This window comes from Macaca fascicularis, chromosome 3, assembly GCF_037993035.2.
Source record: "Macaca fascicularis isolate 582-1 chromosome 3, T2T-MFA8v1.1".
NCBI lineage: Eukaryota > Metazoa > Chordata > Mammalia > Primates > Cercopithecidae > Macaca > Macaca fascicularis.
Window position 1 is genome coordinate 156369234 of NC_088377.1, and position 15279 is coordinate 156384512.

The following is a 15279-nucleotide window of genomic DNA, read 5'->3' on the forward strand; positions in this document are numbered from 1 at the left end:
ACCAGGTAGCTGGCTGATCACCCCGAGGAATGGTGCCATATCGAGGGCTTAGTGTTGGTCTCTGCTGCTGGGAAATTGGGCACTCAGCAGTGGCTGTAGCCAGATCAGCTTTGGTGAGTGGAAGCCCATGTGGCTAAGCCCATGTGTAACCTCCATCCCTGCCATCATGACCACTTTTTTCATGGGCCCACTGGGCAATGACAGGGGTGGCTGGGGAAAGAGGGCAACTGATGTCTACAGAACAAGTCATTCTATCCACTTGATTATTAAAATTCTCCTCTGCTGAGGTCACCCGTTGGTGAGCACTCACATAGGATATAAATATCTTCACAGTTTTTGGCCACTCAGAGAGATCCATCCATATATACCTCTTCCCCAAATTTCTTTGTCACCAACTTGCGATTGTGTAAGTTAATACACAAGGCTGTTTTCAAGAAATACATAATACGCAAGATCATTCTAAAGTCTGTTTTCAAGAAATACATAATACACAAAATCATTCTAAAATTCATATGAAAAGTTAGAGCACTTAAAACAGTTAAATCAATTTTGGAAAAAAATACTGGGAGACTTGAACTATATGACTTTAATGCTTACAGTAAAACTAGAGATATGGTGTGGTATTCATGTAATGAATTCCACACGTAATGAATTCATGTAATGAAAAATAATTGATGGAACAGGCTAGAGTCCAGAAACAGACCCATGGATTTATAGCTGAGGTTTGACAAAACTGGCAAATTCACTGGATGAGGGAAAGAGATGTATTTAACACATTTTGCTGGAACCACTGAATGTCTATATATATAAAAAAAGTTAATCGACACTCCTATCTCAATTAACATGCCCAGAAAGAACAATTGAGATAGATCATAAACCTAAATTTAAAAATCAGAACCATGAAGTTCTCAAAGAAAATTCGCAACCTCAAAGCTGACAAAAATTTCTTGGACAGGCTAAGATAAGCATAAACCATAACATTAAAAAAGAGATAATTGGACATTATCAAAACTTAACATTTTGGCTCATCAAAAGACTTTGTCAAGAAATCAATAAGGAAGCTACTATCTGGGAAAAATATTCACAGCATATACATCGAAATAAAAGACATATACTATATAATTACAATATTATATCCAATATTTCATATATAATACACACATACATATATGGCAATAAAACTCCAAGCAACTCAACTTAAAAATCAGCAAGATACACATGAATGGTCAATAAACACATGAAAAAGTGCTTAACCTCATTATCTATCAAAGAAATTCAAATTAATACCACAGCGAGACATCACTTTTACCTACTATGATGGCTAAGATAAATAATACTGAAAAGATGCAATGTTACCAAGGATGTCAAGCAACTGGAACTCTCCGAAATTTCTAATGTGGTTATAAAATGGAAAACAACTGACAATTTTTCAAAAAGTTATCTATATGCTTACAAAGAAATCAGCCCCCAGGTACTTACCAAGCACAAATAAAAACATATATTTACACAAAGACTTGTACTCAAATATTTATAGTAGATTTATTCATAATAAGCAAAACTTTAAATACCCCAAATGCCCAACAGCAGATGAATGAATAAACAAATAGTAGTATATCCACTTAAATGAAATAATCTCAGCAATAAAAAACGAAACTACTAATACATGCAGCAACATGAATAAATATAAAAATTATAATGTTAAGCTCAGTGATCCAGACACAAAACACTACACAGTGTGTTTAAATGCATTCATATAAAATCTACTTAAGGCAAGCTAATATATGTTGATAGAAATTAGATAATTTATAGTTAGAGAGTTGAGTGGAAAGAAATAGTGACAGACAAAAAAATGCAAGAATAAATTTTCTAGGGTAATGGAAATATTCCATGGCATTTTGGGTGGTGGTTAAATAGATATATACAATTGTTCAAAACTTATCAAACTAAACATTTATGCTCTGTTCATTTTCTTACATATTACTCATATCTCAGTTAAAATATCAGAATATCTGATGTTTTATGGGGGTTGAAAAATTCACTTATTTATTCATAGGTATGATGGAAAATATTCAGACCCTAGTAAAGTAGGTACACATTTATCATGAAATAGACTGAAAGATAACTCCTGTATTTATTTGGATTTAGAAGTAAAGGAACAATGGTCCTCTGCTTTGGAAATGTCAGCATAAGTGCTGGGCAATAAGACAGTTGCCAAGGCTAAAGCTCTCTCCTTATAGTTCTGAATGGTGTTCTATCGTACACTGCAGATTTAGATAGAGACAAGTGACTAAATGATTATATTGGTTATCTATTGTTGCATTACAAATTACTCCAAAATTTAGTGGCTTAAAACAACACCCATATGATATTCCATAGATTCAGTGGGTCTGGAATCTAAGCAAGGTTTAGCTAGGTTCTCTACTTCAGGGTTTCTCACAGGCCAAAATCAAGTTGTCAGCAGGCTGTGGTCTCATTTGAAGGCTCAACTATGGAAGGATTTTCTTCTAAACTTACTCATAGGGTTTTCAACAGAATTCACTTCTTCAAGGGCTATTGGCTGAAAGTCACCCTCAGTTCCTTGCTGTAAAGAAGACAGAGAGTAAGTGCCAACATGAGGGGGAGAGAGATAGAGAGAGAGATAGAGAGAGAGCAAGAGAGTGCAAGAGAGCACAAGCATACAAGACGAAACGTTCAGGCTTTTGTAACCTAATCCTAGAAGAAATATTTCATGATTTTGCCTTATTGTACTCATTAGAAGTAAGTCACTGGGTTTAGCTACATAGGAGGTGAGGATCATTAAAGATTGTCTTGGAATGCTACCTGGTAAGATACTTAATAATGTGTCTAGGTAAGGAGATAGTAAGTGTAATATACTGTTTCAAGGATAATTATATTTTCTGGACTTCAGTATGAGTTATTTTACCTTAATGTTGAGAAATTTGTATGATGCTATAGAGAAAATACAGCAATCTTTAAATATATCTTCATATTACATAGTTGTTTTTTATATATATATATCTCAGATAGTTGTATAATACAAACGTTGATATGGGAAGAAAATCTTTCAGAGTCATAAATTACTACATTTCCACTGAAATTTGTAAAATTAAGTACTAAAGGTAATATGACCTCCATAAAGTAATTTAACTTGATTTTTTTTTTTTTTTTTACTTAAGAAGGAATACAGTGCATTTTATTTATTTAATTTTTAATTTTTGTAGGTACATAGTGGGGGTGTATATTCATGGAGTACATGAAATATTCTGAAACAGGCATACAATATGTAATAAGCACATCAGGATAAATGGGGCATTCATTATCTCAAGCATTTGTTCTTTCTTTGTGTTATAAATAAATCCAATTTACTCTTAGTTATTTATAAACATGCAATAAATTATTGTTGACTGTAGTCACCTTGCTGTGCAATCAAATACTAGATCTTATTCATTTTATCTATATTTTCATATCTATTAACCATGCCCTATCCCTTCACCCCCACCACTACCCTTCCCAGTCTCTGGTAACCATCCTTCTACTCTCTATCTTCATGAGTTCAATAGTTTTAATTTTTAGCTCCCATAAATAAGTGAGTACATGTGAAGTTTGAGTTTCTGTGCCTGACTTATTTCACTTAACATAATCCCCCAGTTTCATCCATGTTGTTGCAAGTGACTGGATCTCATGTTCCTTATGACTCATTAGTACTCCATTTTGTATATGGAGTACTAAATTATCCTTTATCCATTTGTCTGTTGGACACTTAGGTTGCTTTTAAATCTTGGCTACTGTGAATTAACTAGATTTTTTAAGTTGATGGTATCATTTTCAGAAATATAAATTTGTGTATTGTGTATTTTAATAGTTTGTATAGATATAATTTGATTGTATGAAAAATTAATTACTTATTGGCATGATATGTCAATGAAAGAGCTCATCTCAGAACACCGAAAAGAATTATTTAATTTAAAGAAGATTTTTAAAAGGTATTGATTTTAAGGAATTTATTAATTACACTACTATTATTATGCACTTAAAACATGTAGGATAACAAAATAATTTGAAAAATTTTTCTAATTTAAAAAATATATATATTTTACACAATATTTGGAAATTTCCATTTGTCTTCTATTGAAATCATGAAACTACATGTTCATAGATAGGTAAATGTTTTTGTTAATATATTGTATGAGTTAAGCTTTCATATTATCCATAATCCTGAAAGCAAGATTCTTTTAAGTAGAGTTTATCATTTTTTGGAAGAATTTTAAGAAATCGAAAGAATGACATTATATTCACCAAGATGAAAAGATGAATTTTCTTCATTTTGTCTCAGTTAAATATGTGCTACTTTTCATATATCTGTTGCTTTGGGTCCAATGCCACTAAGGAAGTATCTCAAACTGCTGGTTGTTTTGCTATAATATTTCAGTTTACCCTTGGATTAAGGTTTAGGATTCTCTAATTAATCAAAAGTCTTGTCTTTCCCTGTTGTCCCATTGTTTATACTGAGTGAGGAGTGGGACTGGGAGAGGGATGTGGCTCCTTGATATAAGAACCATTGAGTCTTGGAAAGCATGACTTTAGCAAAGCTGAAGAAAGAAAGTGATTTATGTTCCTTATGCTGACCTAAAAAGCAGAATCATAATTTGAGTTGAAGAATCCTCAATAGCCTTGTTTTGAAGGTAGTTATGCTTACTTTTGAAAATTACACTTAATTTTTAAAATGCCTTTACAAAAGTGAAATTGAGAAAATCTCAGACCCTCTACAAGGACTGATTTATCAGAAGGCAAAAATCTGGGTGGCTCTAAGAAGTTGCTTCTGTCTGATGTGGAAGGCATCCGCTCCTTTGTATGAAAGAGATTTAGTCTCTGTAACACTGAGCAATCATAGACACTGTCCGTCGGTCAGTATCTAAGAGAAGAGTACTGTGGGTCTGAGTGCATACCAAATGAGATATTCTAAAGTCATTCCAGCAACTGTAAATCAAATGGTTTCATTTTGTAATGGTTAGTTTTAACCTTGCCTTTTTATAATCTTTGGCATTTATGTTTATGTTTTACATGGCTTATATATTTCTTTTGACGTAGTTTAATAATTATACCTTTATAAGCACCACTCTCCTTCTTTTGTTAAAAAAATTATCTCTTACTCACTAGTGGGCTTTCAAAATACCAGCTTCCTGGTTACTGAGAGACCCAGGAGAGATTTGTCTGTTCTTCAGAAACTAAAAGATAAAAGTATAGGACAAAAAGAGATGGACCAAGGGCCTCTAGCCGAGGTCACAGTTTAACAACACTATGGAACCTATGAAGTGAAGCAACACTATTCTATTATTGGTGGTCCAGTTTATGATGTTAATGCATGTAAGCTTTCTAAGAATACTAGTTTTTTTTTTGGTTTGTTTTTTTCTGTCATGTGAATTTTTGCCAGCAACATGCAGCCAAGGGTATCTTGGACATACTTCAAATGGGTTTTTGTCTGATCACTTAGGGGGAAATTGCATGAATGGTCTCATTGTTAGAGAGTAAAGCCCTATAATAGAATTCTGAGATGAACTTAAAACTTCTGGAATGTATAAATGCCTTATTTTGATACGTGTTTTAAGAAATACAACAGAGCAGGCATGAGATTTGTTCTCTGAATGTCTTAGTTCTGTCTTCTCCTGTATCTTTGCATACACTGCATTCTTTTCCCTTCCTTTCCTTCTTTCCATGATTAACTCCCACTCAACCACGATGTCTTCTCCAAACCCATTTTATTTCTCAAATTCCTTTGTCTTCAGGTTGGATTTTGTGCTGTCTCTTCCTTCCTTCCACAGAAACTGACTCCTACCTCATCGTATGAATCTTCCATGAAGATCTTTTTTAAGATGAAAATCTTATTTTGATCTTCTCTTTATATCTTAATCTTCTCTTTACTTGGCCCTTTCCCCTACTCTACTTTTAAGTTCTGTTAGAGCAGGGACTTTGTCTCTTTATGTATGTATGTATGTATGTATGTATGTATGTATGTATGTATGTATGTTTGAGACAGAGTCTCATTCTCACCCAGGTCAGAGTGCGGTGGTGCGATCTCGGCTCACTGCAACCTCTGCCTCCCAGGTTCAAATGATTCTGCTGACTCTGCCTCCTGAGTAGCTGGGATTACAGGCACGTGCCAGCACACCTGGCTAATTTTTGTATTTTTGGTAGAGACGGGGTTTCACCATGTTGGCCAGGCTCGTCTCAAACTCCTGACCCCAAGTGATCCATCCATCTCAGCCTCCCAAAGTGCTGGGATTACAGGCATGAGCTACAGTGCCTGGTCCTTTGTCTCTAATTCTATGTGCCTCCTACACACTCTCATAGCATTTCATCATTTTCATCACTGAACACTATTCGTGCTTATATATTTACATGTATGATTACTTGATTAATGTCTATCTGCCTCATGACTAAACTTTATAGAGCCAGAAAACATCAGCTTTCTTTCCCACTTTATTCCAGTGTTTGCAAAGCAACGAATCTCTGTTGTTGACCAAATGAATTCTGTATTGCTAGGACCTAACAGGAAGTCTGCTGTACAGTATGCACTCAATATATAATATCTGATGAATAATTAGATGTGAATTTCAATTAAAGTCCAAGCTTTTTAACTTATAGAGTGGAGATGACAATACATTAATACCAGTTACATAGAGTTATCCCAAGGATAAAATTGAATGATGTGTGGTTAAAAAAAGTGTACATTTTAAGGGACTTTGTACATGGGAGTGATTACAATGAATGCTAAGAGATGGGCTGGAGCTGCAGAGGTATTGGGACAGACATATGTCAGCCTCAAAAAAAGTTTTTTTTGATGAAAGGACTGCGTTCCTTCAGGAATTCAAGAGTAAGATGACTTTTCTTCTTGATAGGGAAAGAACAGAAAAATTTGAATACTTAACATTAGCACATTGAGTCTAAATAGTCTCAATTTCACTATTCCTGAAGACAAGTTGTATTGGTTTCCTGTGGCCACTGTACCAAATTACCCCTAAATTTGTAGCTTAAAAGAACAAAAAATTATTCTCACAATCATAGAGACCAGAAGCCTGAAATTGAGGTGTTGTAAGTCCATCCTCCATCTTGAGGTCCTAGGGGAGAATCCACTCCATGACTCTTCTGATTTCTAATGGTGAGACAGCTTCTTCTGCTTGTGGCCATTTAACTTTAACCTCTGTGTCCATCTTTATATCACCTTCTCCTCTATGTCTGTCTTCTCCTCTGTGTGTCCCCTATAAGGATATTTGCCACTGAAATTAGGGCCTACCTGGATTTCCTGAACTCTAGGAAAAAGTCAAGGTTTCCTAAATATCCTTCCACCTCCCATCCTTCTTCTCTCTCCTACTTTGAACAGCACCTGTCTGTCACCCCGGCACCTGCAGCTCTATATTCTTTTCTTGCTACCATAAGTTCTCAACTTTAGACAGTGTGCAAATCTGGACCAAGTATTATAAGGAATAAATTTGATTTTACATGTTAAATACAAATATATGAATAACTCATGATCTTCTTAATTCTACCAGCAACAGTTACGTCTCTATCTTCATAGACCCTCAAAAATGAACTTAGGCCCACAAGGAGACATGGAGAGGTTATTTATTGCCACACTACTTGTGTGGCAGGGAGTTGAAGTCAACCTAGGCAGCCATCCTTGGGAAAGCAGGAGTATCTCTTCATCTCACAATATTTAACTTAATTACATCTGCAAAGACTCTTTACCCAAACAGGTAACATTCACAGGTTCTGAGGACATGGACATATCTTTTAATAAGCCACCATTCAGCTCACTACCACAGTCTAAACAGGTTGAGTATCCCTTATTCAAAACGTATGGGACCAAAAACAGTTTGAATTTTGGATTTTTTCAGATATTGGAATATTTGCATATACATCATGGATATCTTGGGGCTGGGACCTGAGTCTTAATATGAAATTCATTTATATTTTATAAAGACCTCATACATGTAGCCTGAAGAGAATTTTATGTAATAGTTTTAATAATATATGTGACCTGTCACATGAGGTCAGGTGTGAAATTTTCCACTGTGGTATCATGTCAGTTCTTTGGATTTTGGAGCATTTTAGATTTCAAATTTTTGGATTAGGGATGCTCAACTTGGGGGAGCTTTGGTAAAAAACAAAAACAAAAACAAATACAAACAAACAAACAAACAAAACTTTTGTATGGATTTGCTGTTTCAACCAAAATTTGCTAGTGCTGCTGATCTGAAACAAAGCCAAACTAAGTAGTTGCTTCTACCTAATTTTAGGTATTTTAGGGATATGTGTAAAGTACTCCTCCCCCAATATATATCCCTACAACATCTTCATTTATTCTGATAATTTTATTACATTACCTGATAATCTATCAACACAAATTGATGTAATACTTTTATTATGATGATGATTATTTTTAGCGGTGATGGTGGTAGCAGTAGTAGTAAAAGTTGTCATAATGATGGTCATAGTCATTATTTTGAACCCCTAGAGCACAGTTGAGTTAATCAGCACCTTCGTATATGGTACATTATCTTCACTGGTCTGTGCAAGGCCTCCCTTTTTACACCTATGTTTGTCTGCATGTATTTATTTGCTCTCTCTAATTTCCAGTCTCCACTCTCTTCTTTGTCTCCTCATAGGTTAGCATTCTCAGATGTTTATGCACATCCTTGTTTGTGTGTGTTCTTATAAAATGTGCTCTGTTTTCCCTGCACATATTTTTAGTTATTAATTGGTGCTGAACAAAAATTACATTCTGCTTCTTGCACATTTCACTAAGTATCATTTTTAGATCTACTTTGTTTCTACATGTGTTTATCATCTGTTCCTTCTAATAGCTACACAATACTCCATGCTCTTCATCTACATAATCAACTTCCTGCTTTCCCAAGGATGGCTGCCTAGGTTGACTTCAACTCCCTGCCACACAAGTAGTGTGGCAATAAATAACCTCTCCATGTCTCCTTGTGGGCCTAAGTTCATTTTTGAGGGTCTATGAAGATAGAGACATAACTGTTGCTGGTAGAATTAAGAAGATCATGAGTTATTCATATATTTGTATTTAACATGTAAAATCAAATTTATTCCTTATAATACTTGGCCCAGATTTGCACACTGTCTAAAGTTGAGAACTTATGGTAGCAAGAAAAGAATATAGAGCTGCAGGTGCCGGGGTGACAGACAGGTGCTGTTCGAAGTAGGAGAGAGAAGAAGGATGGGAGGTGGAAGGATATTTAGGAAACCTTGACTTTTTCCTAGAGTTCATTATAGGTCCCATGCTTGGGTGAACAATATACAGTCATGCATAGCTTAATTGATGGGGGTATGTCCTGAGAAATGTGTCACTGGTTGATTTCATTGTTGTGTGAACATTAGAGTGTACTTCCACAAACCTAGATGATATAGCCTGCTACACCTTTATGTGGTATGGTATACTCTACTGATCCTAGGCTATACACCTCTATGACAGGCCAGGCATGGTGGCTCACGCCTGTAATCCCAGCACTTTGGGAGGCTGAGGCAAGTGGATCACGAGGTCAGGAGTTCAAGACCAGCTGGCCAAGATGGTAAAATCCCGTCTCTACTAAAAAATACAAAAATTTGCTAGGCGTGGTGGCAGACACCTATAATCTTAGCTACTTGGAAGGTTGAGGCAGGGAATTGCTTGAACCTGGGAGGCAGAGGTTGCAGTGAGCCGAGATCATGCCACTGCACTCCAACCTGGGGGACTGAGCAAGACTCCATATGAAAAGAAAGAAAGAAAGAAGGAAGGAAGGAAAGAAAGAAAGAAAGAAAAAGAAAGAAAGAAAGAAAGAAAGAAAAGAAAAGAAAGAAAGAGAAAGAAAGAAAGAGGAGGAAGGAAGGAAGGAAGGAAGGAAAAGGGAAGGAAAGAAAAAAAACCTGTACAACATGCTACTCTACTGAGAACTGTGGGCTATTGTAACACAATGGTCAGTATCCATATATCTAAACAACAACAACAAAAAGGTAGAGTAAAAATATGGCATAAAAGATAAAAACTGGTATACCTGCATAAAGCAGTTCTGTTACAATCTTATGGGACCGCTGTCATATATGTCATCCATTGCTGACTGAAACATTGTTATGTTGCTCATGACTGTAGTTTTGTTGCAATCCTGCTTTTTAAATTTAGCATGTATTTCTTAATACAAAACTTGGAGAAATAGGGGCACTGATTCAAATGTCAGAGATGGTATTTTCTTTCTTTACTTGAGAATTTAAATGAGTTTAGAGGTTATAGTAACAAAAGAATCCTCATCTTCTACACCATTTTAAACATTTTTGTCATGATCATCATGCTGACATTATTTTCAACTGCAGTTTCAGCACATCGGTCATTATTTTCAGGAGCTCCTTGTATTGAAAACTTTTCACAATTTTTATTCTCCTGGTATATCTAGGTTCAGTTTCTAAGTATGAAACAAATGTCTACTTACTGTCTACTGCGTATGTTATGACCATTTTCATTTCTGTCTTCAGTCATGTTGCTTTTATCTGACAAGTGCCACTGTATGCCTTAACATCTCCCTCCCTTCCTTTAAAACACAAGAAGGAAAGTACAGTGACAGCAAGGAGAGACCCTGAAAGCCAGTGCCCCAGGCCAGAGAAGTCAGCCAACTGAAAGGGACACTAACTGAGACCTTGGAGAGGACTAATTCAGCAACAAGAGACTTTATGCCGGGTTCTTCGGTTACCCATTCACAACAGAAAATCTTTGGAACTTAAAAATACAACAACAGGCATGACCTTACTTTGCCATCACTTAGAAATGATGGATTCATTTACATGCATTATCCAGATAGCTGGAGCAAGAAGCCTCGATGACAAGAAATTTAGGCTCCCAAGACTGGCTCTGTAATTAATCCAGGAACTGACCTTTGCCAAGTCATTTAACTTCTCTGGGGCTTTCATATTTCTTTGTCTTTGTAAGTGTTACTTCTATCTGGAATTCCCTAACTTCTTTGACAGGCAAACTTACTCATCCACAATACTCAATTTGGTATTATCTTCTTTCTAAAATGTACCCTGACTCTCCCCACCTATGCCCGAGCTGAGTTACGTAGGTGCTACTTCCTTTTTGCTCCTGCAGTATGGTAAGTATTTGGGTGACTGTTCTGCGGCTACATTGCGCCTTCTTCTGCCTCTGGCCTTACAGACCATGAATTCTCAAAAGACTAAAACAGTATTTCTTCTACACTTGAAACTCTAGTGTCTGGCATGTGGTTTGACATATAGTAAACATTCAATATATGTTTGTTGATCCTAGTGAGTAAACTTTATGTCTTTGTATTTTTTTTTATACATCAAATGAAGGAGTTGGGCAAAACTGGTGATTTTTAAACTTTTAAAAAGCAGAAGAACCAGTTGTTTCAGTTAAAATTTAAGAGAAGGACTAATACGTTATGGAGAAAAGGAAGAAAGTGCTCTACTCTAAGAGCAGGCTTCCAGAAACCTGCGCACCTGACCTCCCCTGCACCTGATTGCACCTGACACAGTACTAGGAGGTGGAGCAATGCGATCAAGACAGCTTGGCCTGAAATTATGATTGCTAATTCCCCTTGCAGCTGTAAAATTGTCATTCTGTGGAATTTACTCTTTCAAGTAGCAACCTTTTTTTAAAGGAATTTTTGAACATGTTTGAAAGAGTTTTTCCTGGAATGTAAAAAGATTGACCTGATCCCCTAAAAACAGAATATAGCACTCATATAACTAACTGACTCTTAATGACTCAGGCTCTCATTAGGAGCATAGACTATTTCACGAAGCTGAATTCACAAAGGCGTTGTTACAACATGTTTATTTTCCTGTACCTTCGTTGTCTGTCAGCTGTCATCTCTCCTGCTGTCAGTTTTTCTGACCTAATAGCTCCCTTAGCTAATGCCTTCCCCTCCATGTCCCTGCGCCCTAAGTTTTCTTCTTCTAAAACACTGTGAGCTGAAACAACAGAAAATAAAGTTTGATTAGAGGTGTGTATTCACAAAAGAACAAGTAAGATTTGAGAAGGATTATGTCTTTTGTGTTGGCACTTTCTGAACATCGTGAAGGTTATTTTAGGTATTTAGTATGTTGCTGTTATTTCCTGGTTTCTAGGTCATTGGGTTTGGAGATTGCTAAAGTCCTGCTTCTAACATAAATGAGGTAAATATATTTTCCAGAAAAACTACCCTTGATATAATCTGGGAATGACTCTTTAAAGGTAAAATGTTTTTTTTTAAACAAAGAGGGTATTTGAATGTAAACTCTTAATGTATGTTTGCTTATAAATCATACCCAAGTACTTTTGTACAAATGTGCAATACACTGTATAAAAAGATACTCAAAAATAGAAATTAAAAATTATAACATAAAAACATATATAAATGCTCACTCTAATATTTTCTGCCCACATTTCAGTAGATTGCCTTATGCATCCCTTGGAATGCCCTTACAATTACACACCCCAGTTGTAGACCTCTGGTTTAGATACCTATGTAAGGAGATTAATTTTGACTTTACTAGGCAAATAAGCCTCTGCCCAAGTGAAAACTAATTTAGCTGCTTTTCAAGACATCAAATCAAATTTCTTTATCTCCAGAGCCTAATATGTGGCCTACTATATAGTAGATGCACAATAAATGTTTGATGAATGTTTAATGAATGAATGATGAAGATTAAGTAGTCCATAAGGATGCTTTATAAACTCTTTTAATTAGTTCTTTATTTCATTTGCTTAGCTCATCAGACCTCTTTCACAATGTGTTCACATACTATTATATAATCATTAGTGTGCACACCACTAGGCAGGAATGGTTGTAAGGCACACAAGAATTTCAAAGGCAGGGGGATTGATCCAGGGTAGGGCATTGAGTTTCACCAGCAAGCTGATACCCCTGGAGAATTTCCACCCCCCCCAGATTAAGATAGCGTAAGACATGGAAAAATCTAGCTTAATAAAGACAACCCAGGGGGATCTGGGGTAGCAAGTGGGGCACTGACAGTAGTAGTACTTAAACAGTAGTGGTTCTCCAAACCAAGCAGATAATGGTATTATGTCACTGGGAAGGATGTGGAGAAAGTGAGAGAGGCAACTAAGGATACATGTGGATTGAGTTCCAGGGCACTTTTTACTGTGCACAGTTGCCTTTTGCACTCTGATAACCTGCTAGTTAGTGAAGTACTATTTATATGCTTATAATCCAGTCCCATGTCCAGCAGCCTATGTAGGACAGTTCCAATTAGGTGTCTCACACGTGCTGCATCATTTACATGGTTAGCTCAGGAGCTTTCCCCAAAAACTGTCTCTCCTGAATGTTTTCATCTCTGTAGGTCATACCACCGTCATTGACCTAGATGCAGAAAGCTGGCAGTTGCTCTCGATTCCTCTAGCTTCCTCATCCTTTATCCCTATCTACTTGGCTGCATTCCCTCTGCCAGCATCAGCCCTTGCCTCCAAATTGGACTCCCTAGATCCACTCTCAGTCCTCCAAACAATTTTATGCATAATACCAGAGTGGCTTTTATAAATAGTAACTTAGAAAATATGTCTCCCCCTTCTAGAGTCTGAATGTTTGTAGTCCCCCAACATTCATATGTTGAATCCTAATCATCAAGGTGATAGTATTAGAAGGTGGGGCCTTGGGAAACTCTTGTGTGTCTGTTTTTTTTTGAGACAGGATCTTGCTTTGTTGCCAAACTGGAGTGCAGTATCCCATATAGCTCACGGTAACTTCCAACTCTTGGGATTGAGTGATCCTCCCGCTTCAGCCTCTAGAGTGACTGGCTACAGGAGTATGCCACTACGCCCTGCTAATTTTTTAAAAACAATTTTGTAGAGATGGGGTCTTTGTATGTTGCCCAGGCTGGTCCTAGAGTGCTTGCCTCAAAAGATCTCCCTGCCTTAGTGTGAGCCACCACACCTGGCCTCTTGTGTCTTTTTGTTAGGACATTAATTCCATTCATGAGGGCTCCACTCTTATGACCTAGCTACTTCCCAAAGGCCCCACTTACTAACACCGTGACATCAGGGGCTAAGATTTCAGCACATGAATTTTGCGGAAACACAAACTTAGTTCATGACACTGAGTGAAAGAATGAGAGATGAACGTACGGGAGTGCTTGTCAGGAAACAAACTAAGCAATCAGAACAAGCAAGTGCAGCCAGGGATGTGGGAAATGGGAGGTGTAAGGGACACTCAGGAGCCCACACTTAACTCCTGGCATATCAGACACCAGGATAATGGCATTAAGACCACTTCTAGATCCTCCAGAAGGAAGACCTGAGTTACCTAGGGATGCAGGATAGCCTGCAAGAGAGACAGATCTGAGTTCTAATCCTGAAGGTACAATCTTGGCAATTTACTTATAGGGCAGATGGACAGATAAAAGAATTCATTGAGTTCATTTGCGTCAGGTGCATGGCATGGCAACCTGGTATTTTGATATGACCCTTTTGATACAGTCATTATGCCATGCTAAGCTTTACCCCTCAAGGTGCTTCTGTGTAAATAGTAATAATAGTTGATACTTTTGAACACTTTTTCCCTTATTTGACAGTCTTCCAAATTCTATAGGAAAACTACCTTACTTAGTGCTCAAAAAGAAACTCTATGAAGAATTTCATTCTCATATTATGAGGCAAGCAAGGTATAGAGTGGGTGACTAACTGTCCGAAGTCACACAGCTGAACGAGGTACAGTATTTGACAACCTCGGTGATTCTACCCTACAGCTTCTCATTTGCTCCTAATGTTATTTTAATTTTGTGTCTTCTCCATTAAAGAGTAAGATTTTAAAATTTAATTTAAGGAATATCTATGGAATCAATCACCACGTGTGCATTATTAAGGACTGTGTGAAATTAAGTGAACAAATATTTATCATTGATTATGACTTTCTAGAAGAAAGCTGTAACTTCTTTATATTATTGCACCTTAACATCTTTGTGAGAGAATTTTAAAAATAGGGCAAGGAATGGTACAGGGATAAAACAGAATTTTCCAGAGCAGGTAAATTTTGAGTGCAGATGATGCTACAGTTGGCTCTGAGACGTCCTAAATGTTTGTTCTCTGGTGGTGATGAAGTCATCTTCAGAATTGATCTGCTTCCATCAGACAAATTCCAAATAGTCCAGGCTCCTAGACAAGTTTTCAAGAGAGTTAATGCACTTGAATTCATACCATTTCGGAAATCTCCACATGAAAAAAAAAATGTTAGTTATGGGTCGTGGGGCAAAGTGTCATTTGTCTTTTTGGGGAGT